The sequence below is a fragment of the Amphiura filiformis genome, chromosome 6, assembly GCF_039555335.1.
Source record: "Amphiura filiformis chromosome 6, Afil_fr2py, whole genome shotgun sequence".
Classification (NCBI taxonomy): domain Eukaryota; kingdom Metazoa; phylum Echinodermata; class Ophiuroidea; order Amphilepidida; family Amphiuridae; genus Amphiura; species Amphiura filiformis.
This window is the reverse complement of record NC_092633.1, coordinates 52912540-52930084: the sequence shown is the minus strand read 5'-3', so window position 1 is coordinate 52930084 and position 17545 is coordinate 52912540.

Below are 17545 nucleotides of genomic sequence, written 5' to 3'. Positions count from 1 at the left end.
TGCCTTGTATCAAAAAGTATTTCTATTTAATGATCAGGTTCTTATTTACATGTGCTCAGACCTTTGCAATTAAAGCGTAATGTAACCTATATACATTTATTTTTGGTTGAAATGCTAAGCTGGGTTTCTATGTAATTTACAAATTTGCATTCAGGCTTGGTGTGTAATCATAAGGCAGCTATTATTATTAGGATTCAATCTTGAGAATGCCCTGTGTCTAAATCAATGCAAATTGATGAGGGGGTTCACAAGACATAAGGCAGCTATTGTTATTAGGATTCAATCTTGAGAATGCCCTGTGTCTAAATCAATGCAAATTGATGAGGGGGTTCACAAGACATCTTTGCTCACTTACAATGGGTTGTAGGATTTAGGAAATCAGCCCAGGTAATCAGACAGCCAAGTAACATTTTTGCAGTCAATTTGTAAAACCATCATGTTTATGGATATAAATGCTTTAAAAGCATTGTGTGTATTATTCAATCATTGGTTATACATGGAATATCCCATTATTGTACAATATTGTAAATACAGAGAGAAAGTTGTGATTTTATTGTATAACTGGTCAGACTTTCACTGTATACCAGCAAAACTTGAATGGAATTGAGTCAAATATGCATTGGTATATTGCACCAAGTGTTTTTATTATTGTGCTATTCCTGTTACAATCCATACACCCCCTGTGGAAGACATGATCTTAATCTCCCACAGGAACTGTGCAGATTTTAAATTGATCTACCCATTTAGGTAACTCCATTTGAAATGGTCACTCCCTGTGTGGAATATTAAGGTCATGTTTTCCATAGAGGGTGTATGGATTTCAACTTGAATAGCCCACTGTAGGGACCAATATTTGACATCTAAACAAAGCCTGTGGTTCAAGATACAGATGCATAGCTTATAGCATGGTTTGCTATACAATGTCATGTCTGACCAGAAAAAAATAATGTTGAATTCTTTAACTACTCTTTAACTTGCACTCAAGGAAATGTTTCCTTTATTTGTACTACTGTTCAAACAATAAAAAGAAATTGACTTTTTGCACATGAAATTATGCAGTTTGTATTGTTGTTTTATCCTGGAATGTTCATTATGTATAATTTGCTACTACTAATGATGATGCGCCTACGCGAGGCATTCTCAAATAGATTCTGTATCTTGAAACAATTGCCGCCCACAAAATTTGCACAAATAGGGCATACCACCAATTAATTTTGGTTATAATGAAGTTGAATAACGGTCTTAAATTTATCTTTCAAATAATTTTATGTTGAAATGCATGTGAAGCGCGTGAACATTTTGACTTTCATCGCTCTCATCAAAATACAATCAAAATTTGATCAATAAATGCATATCTCATCTGCTCATGCTAATAATACTAAATTCATGGCAATGCAATAATCATGTTCATCTGTCATGCCAAGTGGGTGTGATCATCAGTGACTAGGTGTTTCTGTGCTGAATTGGGCAGTTCTGTTTGAAACCACACTCCCACTGGAAGATTTAGGGATTCTAACCAAACCAAATTCAACATTTTCAGCAAGGGGTGGAGGACTCAACTTAAATTTGGGTAGGGATGAGCTGGCACTGAGTGCCTAACTTAGGAAACTGAGAACTGTTTTTGGGCAAAATAGGGGCTTCTGAACTGAAATTTCAGCATATATGCTTATGAGCTAAATTATAGGCTGTGGAGCTAAGAAATTCCAAATTGTTCCAAATTTACTCTAAAAAGCTACAATTGGTAGGGTTTGAGGCTAAAGATCTGGAACATGATTTCCAAATGTGGGTCTTTGGAAATGCCAGGGAGCCTGAAAAATGACTCTTGATCGCCGCCACATACCTGTACCATTAGCATGTGAATTTCCTCCCCCTTCCAGATTTTCATCCATAAAAAGTGTAAAATTAGGTGTTAAATTTGGTCTTAGTTTTAGGCCAAATTGGGGCAAAATGCAACTGGATTTGATCAAGAACAATTTTTGGCTAAAATTTCACATAAAACTAGCAAAAAATTCCAGCTGGATTGACCATAAAGTGCAACTAGAATTGAGATGGCAGTGAAATCTACCACAGACATGACAGGGTGTGTGGATTTTAACTGGAATAGCCCATTATGGTAGATGCCAAGTGATTTCTACACATCAGTCGTAAACCTTTTGCATCCACTCGGGATATGATTTTATGTTCTAGCTGCATGCGCATTAGCGAACTGTTAGGAAATATCTTCAATATATCTTCTTAAGTTCATAGTCATATAGATTTAAACCAGCATCTTCATGCATTTTGTATTTTATCATTTATATAAACTAGCCGACTTAAATAACTGAAACGGGAAGTGGTATTGTGAAGAACTTTAATTTGCAGAACTGTAGCTGAAAGCCTGAAAACCAAATAAATGAACTTTTTCTGAATTGATTGTTCAACATCGTTTGAATGAGAGAGCAAATTTCACCATGAATTCCTCAACAAATACCAACGTTTGTATTGGAGAAATTATCATCAACCTAACTGATCCAACTTTAGCCATGGAAAGACTTTTTTCTACTACTGATACAGTTTTCTTCACTTATGTATTGCCAATAGTATGTGCTTTTGGTATATTTGCAAATACCATGTTTCTGATGTCTGTCGTGACAGTTCCATCAATGCGAAGTAGCTTAACTGCTTTTATGAGTAATGTGGCCATTGCTGACATTTTCTTTCTAGCAGGTGTACGTGTATGTATGTGGCAATCTTTAGATTATTGGACCTTGGAAGACTTTTATCTAAAGTTTTCAAATATAGCTTGCTATATTGTACTAATAGCTACAAATATCCCCTACTCGGTATCACTGGGTTTTGTCACACTGATTGCTGCAGAAAGATACCTGGCAATTTGCTCACCAATTGAACACCGGATGATGAAAGGCAAAAAACATACTTTTAAGATGATAATTGCAGTATGGTTGGTTGGCATTACACTCAGTATAGTATATACAGTTGGATATAAATTGCATCCCATGTGTGTCATTTGGCCTTCAGATGAATCATTCTCACATCTACCTGTTTATGATGCATTTTGCCGGTCATATTCTATATATTCACAAGTAATTGCAATGTGTTTATTTTTTGTTTGTTTCTTGATCAACTTTATTATTTCAGTTAAAATCATATCAATTTTGAAGAGCCGTAAGCTTGCAAATAATCATGAACAAATGCAACAAGTTCACAATCAAGTCACTCGAACTTTGGTTTTGAACAACATCGTCTTTTTTCTTTGTCATTTGCCAATTCAATTTGAATATTTGGATGAAATACTTGAAGAAGTGACTAACATTGACTTTTTAAATGCAACCCAAAGCCGAGTATTTTACATCGTAGGATATATGTTTCTTCTGCTGAACTCTTGTATCAACTCAATCCTCTATGTTTCTTGCTGTCAGAAATATCGTCATGCAATGCGCGATGTCATCAAAAATATTGGCTGTTATTGCTGCAGGGTTTTCTCCCGGCAGGACCAAGACTGGCGAGGTTAGTAAAATAAGTGGACATTTAATTCCAAGATAATAAATATTCTGCGTAAATTGAAAAAAAATTGAAAAATATATATAATAAGTTACAGTAACAGTTGCTACTGGTAGTTGCCAGAAAATTCAGCTAGTAAATCACTGTTCAATGAGAGAATTTTATCGCTAAAAGTGAGGAGCTTGCCCAGATTCAGTCAATTTTAATTTGAAACAGTGAATTTGAAAATATATGTCAAAAATGATATGTATCAAAAATGTGTCAAATAAAATGTATTTAAATTGGAACCCTCATTTGATAAACTTTTATGTATCAAAATTGAATTAAAACTGTTAGCATTGTGATTCTTATCTTTTCATTTCATACACATTTTATACATATCAAAAGTATATTAAATGCTAAGATAATGTATCAAAAATGTATCAAATAAGTTGGGTGTATCAACTCAAATTTCTCGGCCATACTGCGTCTTGAAGAAGATGAGCCTGTGAAAGAATATGCCCTTTATATTCCACCACATGGGAAGAGGAAACAGGGATGGCCGCACACACTGTACTTACAGTATGTCCAGCACCTCCTGGGAGATACTGAAGGGATGCTGCAGCCAAACAAAATTGTTTTGCTTGCCCAAGATCGCAATAGTTGGAGAAAGCTTGTAGTCGCCTGCTCCGCAGCCGACTGATGATGATGGGTGTATTAAATGTATCAAATGGAACATATCAAAACTGTATCAAATGAAATGTATCAAAACAGCGTTCCAATTGTTATCCTTTCATTTCATACATATTTATTACATAATTATATCAAAAGTGTATCAAATAGGTCACTGTATCAAACCAGTGTTCCAATTCTAATCCTTTTATGTATCAAAATCGTATTGAAACTGTATCATATTTAGCGTTGAAATACTTATCCTTTCATTTCATACACATTTCATATTTCAAAAGTGTATCAAATGCTAAGATAATGTATCAAATTCAAATAGAAGATATCAAAACTGTATAAAATGAAATCTATTAACCCTAACAAGGAACATGCTTTTATGCTATCGGAAGGCAGAGAAGGAACGAAAAAGGAGAGAAGATGAACAAAGATTTCACTTGGCACCCCCGGGAATTGACCCTGGGACCCGTCGGGTGCCATGCACACAATCACTGACCTCATGCCACGGGGGAGTTGCTTGCCCAGCCAGCGATTTGGTTGGCATATATGTGACTTAGGGTGATTGTGCAATGGCATCATCACATGGAATGCATGCATGCGCAGCGGTTTTCCTTGTAAGATAAGATTTATATTTGTTAGGGTTATTTATATATAGGCCTTATAATGGAAAATTCGTCTTAATTAAAACAGCATTCCAATTCTTATCCTTTCATTTCATACATATTTGATACATAATTCAAAAGTGTATCAAATGTGTCACTGTAATCGCAAGATCCCCTGGATGATGCCCCCGGTACTGCTCAATGCTGCCATTAATATTTTCAACATGTTTAGAATGTTGCAAGGATCATTCTAGTTGAATGTGAGCTCGATTGGACCAATTTCAAAATTTGACCTTTGACCCCTTAACTTTGACCTTTAGGGTAATAAATATTTTAAACATGTTAAGAATCTTAAAGATTATTCCTCTTGACTTTCCCCCATCACCCCCGGCCATCACCAAGCAGCTCAATGCACTTCCCCTATCAACGTTCAAAATGCAATAGGACAAATGTGTGAGAAAGTATTGCAAAAAGCATAACCTAACCAAAATGGAACATACGATACACACATACATACATACGGAATGCACTATAGAAAAATTATCCTCCATGGCTAAAGCCAGGGCAGGTGGTGGGCGCCGTGCATTCTCTACATTCAGTAATTTCCATCGTCAACCGTGTAACTGAATGGGATTATTTTGAAATTTTAAAACGCTTGAAATATTACAAACAAATAGGCCTATGTTAATTAATAATATAAATACAAGCTAAACCCATTGGGGTTTGATAATGAACCCCACAAAACTAACAGAGTATATGGAAAATGCCATACGGCCGAGCGGTTTTGCCGGCTCTCTCCGACCATCATGCCACCTGAGCCAGGGGGGATAGAATGAGACACAATATCCACTAGAGCTGCTGTGGTTCAAGAGCCACAAATGTAGGTGGTGGCTTCCGATGTTGATGACCTCTGCATGACATTTGACCCCAACCATTAACAAGGTGATTCTTGAACCACAAGTCTTGCTTGCTTTCGCGACCGCCTGCATTCGCGATTAATTTTGGTAGCAGAAGTGAATGAACCTGCAACAATCTATGATGATTTGACCCCAAATTACCCCAAAAGTTCAATTTGATACATTTTTGATACACAACAAAAAGTCAGTTATGAAAGTCCAATTTGATACACTTTTGATATATATACCTCTAGGGGGAGTGTGGCCTAGCGGTTAAGGCATTGGACTATGAATCCAAGGGTCGAGGGTTCGAATCCCAGGTCGGCCTAAGCTCGGCTGGCTCTTTGTGTCCTTGAGCAAGGCACTTCACTCTACTTGCTTAATGCTTTGGAGGGCACTTTAAGCCATCAGTCCTGTGTACATGTATTTCTGACATTAATGCAGTGTGCACGTTAAAGAACGTCACAGCCTATTCGAAAAGAGCAGGGGATCATCCCGGTACTGTTGACTGTATTTCAAAAATACACTCATCTACTCTAGGTTCCAGAGTAAAAAATAAGTACAGCTTGTCTGTATGCAGTGCGATAATACTCATACATATTGATACACTGTAGGCAATCAGAATTTGACTAAGTCCAATTTGATACACTTTTGATATACACTTTTGATATACATCTAGCCACCAAAAATGAACTAAGTGCAATTTGTTACACTTTACATACACTAAAAAACAGGCAAAGTCCAATTTAATACACTTTTGATACACTGTAGGCAGTTAGAATTTGACTAAGTCCAATTTGATACACTTTTGATATACATTGCTGATATGCATATAGCCATCAAAAATGAAAAAGTTCAATTTGATACACTTTAGCTTTACATACACTAAAAAACAGACAAAGTCCAATTTAATACCCTTTTGATATACTGCATGTAGCCAGTATTTGACTAAGTCCAATTTGATACACCACAAGCAGTGCCAAAATTAACTAATTTCAAATTTGATACACTTTTGATATATTTTTGATACAGTTAGGTGGTATTTGATACAGTTTTGATACCCTCTATTTTCAGTTGATACATTTTCAATACACTCTTTGTATATCAAAACTGTATTAAATTGCTATTTGATATCGTTTCATTTCGTCGACGGGTCCTTAAAGAACTTTAGCAATATTACCCTCGATTAGAGAAAAGCGAGGGTAATTAATTTTGTTTCATTGGTTTCATTTTCTGATATTGGATTTCATAATTTGATCTTATATACCTCAACACCTGCTATTGTTTGACCTTTTGTATGTCAACACATTCCTGGAGGTCAGCTGGGCAGGGGAGTGAGTTTCAGGGCTGGAATTGCCAGAGGGCATATAGTATGGTGACCCAAGTGAAGTCCAGCTGGTTAGGATGACAGATTGACCACTGTGTTCTAAGGACTAACTTTCATGCTCATGGCAATTGCCATGGTGATTGGCTGTCAAAGCTGAAAACATTTGAAGAAAGCATGGATTCAAAAGTTTTAAGGATATGTACATGAAATGTTAAGGCGATATAATACCCTGATTTTCATCAGTAGCCATCTTCTTTTTTTTGTTGCAAATTTATGAAGTATATAAATATGTTCATCATCTCATGTCCTGAACTTATAAAATATCTCTACATACAAAGTGGTTTTAAACCATTTTAGAAAATCATTTTAGCCCTATATATTTTTTTTTTGTTTACTGTATCCTGGTAACTGAGATGTGTGTTTCATAACAAACCATAATTTATTCTATTGAACATGTCCAAGTAGAGTACATGAATAGAATACATTAAATCCTTTGTTATACTATCTATAGAAATGTACTCACTGATTATAACACTGAATAAATTAAATAGGCCTAATCTCTTCCACATAGACAATTTAATACTACGTACACCATGTATGTATCGTCTATAATGTGTTGTTAGGAAAAGAGATTAAAAAAGGCTATAAGGTCATCAAAGGTCAGGTTATAGGTCAATTGGTTCAGGTCAAATTCAGGCATCAATTTTGAATACATGTGATAGTCTGTGATATCATACATGTCATAATGAGGCATCAATTTGGATATTTTGTCTGTTACTGGATATATAATGGAAATGTGTGAGGTGGATATACTAAAATACCTTGGGATGTAAATGGTGAGTACAATTTAGATTGCCTTGTTGAGATGGATTGGGCAAATAAATATAAAATAGTTACCAAAATCACAAAAAATGAAGCTTACGGAAAACTACCTAATATGGTGGTATAGGTGACAAAAATACAATCTTTTTCAACATTGCTGTAGTGTGGTTGTGGTAACCTGTTACCTATGGCTTAATTAAGTTTCAGTGACATAGTGTCGCAAGTTCAAAATACAAAATATAGCTCAACATTGAAAATAGAAGCATTTTAACCGGTTCGTTTTTTGATAGTTGTGGAGCACCAAGTTCATGAAGTCATAAAAGAAATCAGGGCCACTTATTCCCATTTTACATATCAACATTATTTCCCTAATGTGTTAGCAACACATATCCAAAATTTTAACGAAATCCATTGATAGTAAGCTTTCCAAAATGAAGTGAATTTAAAACATCAATGATGTACCACTTTTTGGCTTATACCATTAGAAGCATACTGATGCCACCAATTGAACGAGAAGATTTGCCCCTTCATTTTGAATACCACTTTGTCCAATTTCTTTTTCTCATTTCTTCACAAAATGCAAAAAAAAAAAAAAAAAATGCAATGGGTGTAGTACCCCCTTAATACACTTTGATACACTTTTAATACACTTCTTGCTGTATAGAATTTCTGCTAAGGACCGTAATCATAGCGCAGTGCAGTCCTTTCAATCAAATGTTGCCATCAACCTATTTGATCGTAGTGCATTTGTTGTGTTGCAGTAGATTGCAATCATGATCTTGTTGAATGCATTTGAGTTGTCTGCCATATTTACGGTATGATGCATCACATGCACAACCTCTATTAATGGTTTGGTATACAATGTCATGTCTGACCAGAAAAAAATAATGTTGAATTCTTTAACTACTCTTTAACTTGCACTCAAGGAAATGTTTCCTTTATTTGTACTACTGTTCAAACAATAAAAAGAAATTGACTTTTTGCACATGAAATTATGCAGTTTGTATTGTTGTTTTATCCTGGAATGTTCATTATGTATAATTTTCTACTGCTACTTTCACATTGAGATAGTTGTATAGGCCCCTACATTAATGATCCGCATATGCCAGGCATTCTCAAATAGATTCTGTGAAGTGCCACATTATAAAATGAAATGACATAAAGTGCCATTAACCTAATGGAGCGTAGCGTCTCATGAGTGAGGTCCAGTGTCCCTCCTTAGGCAGTGGCATAGCTAGGGGTTGTGGTGCCCAGGGCTAAGGATACATAATGCCCCCAATTCTTGAAACAATTGTGTGTGGAGCCTGCAAAATTTGCCAAAATAGGGCATACAACTAATTAAGATTGGGTTTAATGAAGTTAATAAATAATTTAATGTTGAAATGTGTTTGAAGTGCGTGAACATTTTGACTTTCATCGCTTGGAGGGGGTGCTGAATTAGTCAATTCAGTGCCCCCCCCCCTAAGGATGGCGCTCAGGGCACTTGCCCCCCCTAGCTACGTCACTGTCCTTAGGGCCCCCTGAGGTTTGGGCTATTGAAAATAGTATAGGAGGGATCTCCTGGTATGTTTTTCTTCATGTTTTCAACTATTTCAAGACAGATAAACATACTTTGAAAAACTTTATATTTCCAAATTTTCATTTAAATCAAAGGGTGCCGCTTGTCAATCAGGAACCCGCAGTGTGCCACTTTGCAGCGCTATTTGTGGATGCCTGGTCTATGCTGTTGCTTAAAACAAAAAATAGCAAGACGTCAAGTGATGACATCACAGGTCTACCTGCAAAGCCTTATGGGATTTCCCGTAAAGGTAAATTGAAGTTGGATGATGTTGGAAGACAGTTCTGAGATGACAAAGGGACAGGCCTTTAGTTCAATTCCACAACCATTCTTTCCTTTCACCTATCTTATTGTATTGTCATGCAAAATGTCTTGTGGAGGACAAGAATGTTATTAAAATAAGGATGACTGTCATGAGTGATATCGGGTTGCATACCCTCTATCATGTCTATTGTACTTTTATGGTCAGGCCATTAATTATTCCCTGGTCTGGCTGATTTCCGAGGATTTTTTTGCCCAATCAATTCTCATTATTTTAGATGATGAGAATGTCAATCACTGTTTAATTGTAATTCCTGTTTAAAACCACACTCCCACTGAAAGATTTTGGGATTCCAACCAAATACAACATTTTCATCGGAGGGGGCACTCCTTAGTGTAGTTAATCATATAAAAATATATGAAACTCCTCCTTAAGTTAATGAATTTAGGGAACTGAGAACTGATTTTCAGGCAAAATATGAACTGATATTCGACGTATTTTGTGGTCTAGTGAACCATGGGCTACATCTAGCTGCATAGCTGGATTTGCGAACTGTGGAGCTACAAAATTCCAAATTGTGCCAAAGAGCTACAATTAGTCAGGTTTGAGGCTAAAGATCTGGATCGTGATTTCCAAATATGGGTCTTTGGAAATGCTGGAGAGCCTGAAAACTGGACCCTTGACCGCTGTCACATACCTATACCACCTTAGCATGTGAGTGCCCCCTATGGATTTTCATCCACAAAAGTGGAAAATTGGATGATAATAGAATTTCAAACAAAATGGCCTTTAATTTCAGGCCAAATTGGGGCAAAATGCAACTGGATTTGATCAAGAACAATTTTTGGTTAAAATTCCACATAAAACTAGCAAAAAATTCCAGCTGGATTGACCATAAAGTGCAACTAGAATTGAAATGGCAGTAAGTTCTACCGCAGGCATGACAGGGTGTGTGAATTTTAAATGGAATGGCCCATTATGGTACATGCCAAGTGATTTCTACACATATCACCATAATGGTCAACTGCAGATCCGTTGGATAATGATTTTTCAATGGGAAATTAAATTTGCTGCTTGGATGATGTCACAATGAGGTTAGCATTTATTCCGTATTGAAAAGCGTATTCTGACGGATCTGCACTCAACCGGCCTCTCACTGTTTTAGCTGCATAGCTTGACTATAGCTAACTATTGGGAAACATCTACATATATATGTATCTTCATATAGCCATAGTCAAAGCAGCATCTTCATTTTATCATTTATATAAACTTTGGTTATCACAGATAGTTGAGTGAAAAACAGAAGTTTCATATTGATGTCTCAAAAAACTTGATTTGTAGAATTGCTGAAAGCCTAAAACACAAATAAATGAACTTTTTCTGAATTTATTGTTCAACAAAAATTTCATCATGAATTCCTCAACAAATACCAACGTTTGTATTGGAGCAGCTTGGATCATCAACCTAACTGATCCAACTTTAGCCATGGAAAAACTTTCCTCTATACTGATACGTGCAGTTTTCTTCACATATGTATTGCCAATAGTGTGTGCTTTTGGTATATTTGCAAATACCATGTTTCTGGTGTCTGTAGTGACAGTTCCATCAATGCGGAGTAGCTTGACTGCTTTTATGAGTAATGTGGCCATTGCTGACATTTTCTTTCTAGCATGTATATGTATGTGGCAATCTTTAGATTATTGGACCTTAGAAGTTTTAAGGGATTATCTAAAGTATTCAGATATAGCTTGCTATGTTGTACTAATAGCTACAAATATCCCCTACTCGGTATCACTGGGTTTTGTCACACTGATTGCTGCAGAAAGATACCTGGCAGTTTGCTCACCAATTAAACAGTGGCTAATGAAAAGAAAAAAAACATACTTTTAAGATGATAATTGCAGTATGGTTGGTTGGCATTACACTCAGTATAGTACATGGAGTTGGATATGAATTGCATCTAATATGTGTCATTTGGCCTTCAGATGAATCATTCTCACATATATCTGTTTATGACGCATATTGCTGGCCATATTCTATATATTCACAAGTATTTGCAATATCTTTATTTTATGTTTGTTTCCTGATCAACTCCATTATCTCAGTTAAAATCATATCAGCTTTGAAGAACCGTAAGCTTGCAAATAAGCATGGACAAATGCAACAAGTTCACAATCAAGTCACTCGAACTTTGGTTTTGAACAACATTGTCTTTTTTCTTTGCAATTTGCCAATTCAATTTCAATATTTGGATGAAATATTAGAAAAAGTGACTGACATTGACTTTTTAAATGCAGCCCAAAGCCGAGTATTTTACATCGTAGGATATATGTGTCTTCTGCTGAACTCTTGTATCAACTCAATCCTCTATGTTTCTTGCTGTCAGAAATATCGCCATGCAATGCGCGATGTCATCAAAAATATTGGCTGTTATTGCTGCAGGCTTTTCTCCCGGCAGGACCAAGACTGGCAAGGTTAGTAAAATAAGTGGACATTACAAGATAATAACTAGAGCGATAACCGCACCATAGCTGAACCATGTGGCTTCGGCAGTATATTGTGGTAGGCCTATACCACTGTCATCATTGCATTTAAATTTCAGCTCAATTGAAGCATTTTGAAAACTTGACATTTGACCCCTTTATTGCCCCTTAATGACCTTAAATGAATTTTAAAATATTTTAAACATGTTTAGAATGTCATAAGGATCATTGCATTTAAATTTCAGCTCAATCGGAGCATTTTGGAAAACTTTACCTTTTACCCCTTTATGACCCCTTAATGACCTTAAATGAATCTTAAAATATTTTAAACATGTTTAGAATGTCATAAGGATCATTGCATATAAATTTCAGCTCAATTGGAGCATTTTGAAAAACTTGATCTTTGACCCCTTTATGACCCCTTAATGACCTTAAATGAATTTTAAAATATTTTTAAATGTTTACAATGTCATAAGGATCATTGCATTTAAATTTCAGCTCAATTGGAGCATTTTGAAAACCTTGACCTTTGACCCCTTTATAATAATAAATAATAATATGGAAATTTATAATGCCCCCTTAATGACCTTAAATACATTTTTAAATGTTTTAAACATGTTTAGAATGTCGTAAGGATCATTGCACTTAAATTTGAGCTCAATCGGAGCATTTTCGGTTAAAATGACCTTTTTTGACCCCTGTGACCCCAGGATGACCTCTGACGTTTGGAAATATTTTTATTATATTCTTTATGTTTTCCTCTTTCATATGACACCACTCATGGGGTCATACCTTCGTGGCATTTAGAGATATGTCCATTTCAGACCAAATGGTTAGTCAGTTAGTAAGCTAGTAAGTAAGCTAGTAAGTAAGCTAGTAAGTAAGCTAGTAACATTCACTCATATAGGCTGATACCATTTCATGGTTCAGCAAAAATATAAAGTTAATATTAGTTACATTTGTAAATCAAGGGGCCTACCGTGTATCAAAATATTTAAAAATGCTATCAACGATTTATGTAGCACTGGGTCAAACTTATAGGGGCATATTGTGTTCCACAGCCTCATCCCCCCACTTTTCTCAAAAATGGTTAATATTTTTATACCAATTTAATTTGTTTAGCAAAAATATCATTGAATTATGTTCTGGTATATACCAGAACAAAATTACAACACATTATCTATTATCTGAATCGCAGCTGGGTGAATTCAAAATACAAACAAATTAAACAAGAAAAAAGCAATATCAAAACGCAAATACTATGAAACAACTAAATCAGGCAAATCAAACAATATGTGCAATGTAAAGCTTAAGGGATCTGGCATGAGCGTTTTAAGCGTTTCGGCAGTATTTTTCGTGGGACATGAGAGCACATCAGACATATCGAATTACATTCTGAATACGAAGAATGTCTTTCTGATATCAAATAATTTTCATATTTTGAAATTCACGATATATTACAAATTTTTGACAAATTATTAAAATTTGATATTTTTCACATTTTTGATATATAACAGTCCTCAAAGTAATTTTTTATAAATCTAATGATATATTCTTGAAGTGTATGTAGCTGGGAGGAAAAGCCGACGATCAATCAAAATTTTTGGCCTTTCATATTGAAGATATGGATTTTTTTCCCCAAAAGACCTAATTTTTTTGTGTTTTGGGAAAAAAATCCATATCTTCAATACAAAAGGTCAAAATGTTCAATTGATCGTCGGCTTTTCATCCCACCTACATACACTTTAAGTAAAAATCATCAGATTTATAAAGTTTACTTTAGTACTGTTAAATATCAAAAATATCAATTTTAATGATTTGCCATAAAATGTGTATTACATTGCTAATTTCAAAAATCAAAATTATTTGATATCAGAAGGACATTCTTCGATTTTAGAATGCAATTCGATATGTCTGATGTGCTCGAATGTCCCACAATAAATACTGTCCAAACGTTCATACCCCATCCCTTAAGCAATATCATTCAGAGATAAAACAAGAAAAAAGTAATATCAAAATGCAGGGAGCCAAATTGCAGAAATAAAGATATAATTAAAATTCGAAAAGCAACGCCAGTTCATAGAGTTAAATAAAGACATCAAGGCTCTTATGAATCAATAAAAGCAATTTTGAACAGATGTGTTTTGAAGTGTGCAAGAGATGCATGAAGATGATTTAGGGTCATTATTCGGTAAGGTGCATATTTGAAGGTTTGGAAAATACACATTTCAAAATAATTTTTTTACAGATTAAGAAAGAGATACGTCTCCAGTGTAGTAAAAAAGTGTTTGGCTCAATCTTTATTAGCAACTTGATGTATTTTTTTGGCTTTTTCTGCAGCTAATGTCATCTCCGTCACCGTCATCATCTCCATTACAAATGCACAGAAGTTCAACTGATACCAATAATGTGTCACACATTGAACATTTGTTTTTTACTACAGAGGAAAGGAGTATAACCAAGATTATGCAACATATTACATTTCCATTTAACCAGTTTTAAGGTCAAAGCAGGGCATTATCTGTAGAGTGCAGGGTGGTTAGGGTTAAGTAAGCCTATATTGAATTTGATAGTGGTTACTTAAACAAGGGTCAAAACTGAATTATGCTTCAGTATATCATATTCACCCAAATAATACTAGCTTTTACTTCATGCATAAAATGTCACAATGCCCACTTAGATGCAGGTGCTGATATACACAATTTCTAAATAAAATTATTATCAAAACCAACACAAATTTTCTTATTATTTTCTTTATATTTGACTGGTTATTTTTGCCTATAACTCAAATTGAGAAAAATGGTTATATATCCACATATAAATTTAAATATAAATATAAATGGATATGCATCTCAACTCTTCATAATATAATAACACAAAATGACAAGTCCAATGACCTGTGTTTATTATCATCTCATCTATCTTTATTATAATGATGTATATTAATATGTAGTGGTAAATATAAATAAAAAGCAAAATTAAACTTCTATGGTACTGGGGTTGACAGGAGCAAAAGACACCAGATTGACTAAGAAATGTAAAGGTGTTAGAGAGGGAATCAAAGAACATCCCCATAGGGTCGAAGGAATCCATATTAGAACTAAAAGACCCAGACTGAACTGTGACAAAGGATTAAACCTTGACCCTGTCTTAGACAACCTCCAACCCCCCCCGAATCAAGGGAGCATCAAAACATCTTCTTGATTGACTTCATCTATTCACCTGTGACGTTATCGGAGGTATCTCAACAAGCAACAACAAATCTTTAGAGCAATAACATCAAATGCTACAGTGAGTGTCCAAATATGAAGCTATTTGAGTAGCACAGCAGTTTAATTCTGCTTTTTATTTATCTTTATTATGTATGTACACTGAATCACATTGTAAAGAGCAGCTCAATTCATTTAAGATATCTACCTACTACATTGTGTAAATGTGAGCTCTCTCAAAGTCAGAGTTCAATGATGCTCTTACCCATGATTGAATACCAAGTCTTAAAAAGTTACATCAATGTAAATTATTTGAAATTAATGTTTTCAAGAGAATTAGACAAATTTACCTTTTTATGACCAGTGTTAGAAATAAGACACATTAAACATGCTTAACATTTTAAAGATTGTAATGATCCACTGCTCCACATTTGTAACACTTTCTATGACCAAAGACTTGTAAACCTGGCTTGCAAATCATCCATAGGTAGTGCCAAATAGCAGGGAAGGGTTGCCATTGAGTCAGCATTGAGTTTAACTTTGGTAATAAACTTTTACAGGTCTGCAGGATAGCATATTAGTAGACCCACCGTGATTTTGTTTTGGACCTGAGTGCCCACATTATTTCTAACACTGTTTCTGACATTTTGTTACTATATACATTTGTACTGGCCTTAACATCCCAGAAGTGTCCCACATGTAAGATATAAATTGCCAAATCTTATGAAATGCCTCATATCCAGCAATAATATCGAGCGCTCAGAACCAGAAACCTGTAATTCACAATGAGCGTGTTTATAGTGGGAGCAGATGTGCGGTACATTCCGGTATAATTTCTATCCGGTCAGAAATTATCCCACTATAAACACTAGCAGTATAATGTATGTACGGTACATCGATATCCTTCTCAACCGAAGGATATTGCCGCGAGATATTTGCACTATAAACACACCAGTATAAATTGTGTGCGGTATTACCGGAAGTAGGAGCTTCTTCATGATGCGTAGGATGCGCACAGGACATTCGGAACGATTCTCACCCGCAAGAGTTATCCATACAGAAGCTACATGTTCACCCCCATGATCATATTGTTGAATGGGCTGTTTATAGCTTGCGCCATAATATTTACACATTCCCCGTGTGACCTTGGGGTCATTGCAAATGTACGATAATGTTAGTTGGTATATAATTTATGCGGTAACTGTGTCTCACTATAAACAGCAAGGGTATCGGTACATATACAAGGATTATCGTATATGGGACTATACGGTATACTCAAAATGCGGTATATTCACTATAAACACGCTCTATGACCAGCTCTCAGAAAATGAGCATAAAGTTGGCTCCTTGCTTTGGTCTTCAAAAATCAATATTTCCTCCAAAATGTTTTTTGTTTGCTATTGAATTTTGTCATGATTTATGGACTGCATCTTCTATAGTGCCCTGGCGACTCATTTTGAGGGAGCCCTGCGAGTTGAGGCTTTCTGGCTCTCAACCACTGACCTCTATACATGGACAGCAGGCGGTGACCGAAAAAGTGAAACCACTTGGCCGCCATATTGGAGAGGAAAAAAAAAAAATTTCACCTCACTGATGAGTAAAAGAAAGTTTTCCTTTTTTTGCCCATGAGGCGAGGTCTGAGAAATAACTAATACTTATAGGCCTATCAGAGGTATATATTAAAATTGAAATTAAAAATTAAAATTGAAAAAAAAAATCGCTACCAAAGGCGGCGTAAAAGAAAACATTAGCTCAAATCATCCTCCTGAAGATATGCAAATACATTCGTGTACAAAGAATCAATACCACTTTAACAGGTGATTGGTACTGTATTCACTGACCTCAGCCATATTGGAGAGGACAAAAACCGATAATCAGTGGTTTCAATCAGCGACTATCCTATTACCATGATTACGTGCGAACCCTCTGTCCATGTATAGAGGTCAGTGCTCTCAACCCTCGATATATTGCAGGAATTAAATTCATGATGACAAGACCATGCAAGTACTGTATTCCACTTAAAGACCCATTCAGTGATCCCATCGCAATTGTAAAAAAATTTAAATTGTTTATAAATTGCTTAAAAGTAAAGGATACATCATTCAAATTGTCATTTGGTATTTTTGAAATGACAAATTTGACAAAAGATGAAGAAAACAGCAGTATTGACAAAGTTGAATCCCCATTCAAATACATGTAGCTTTAAGATACTGTCAGTATCT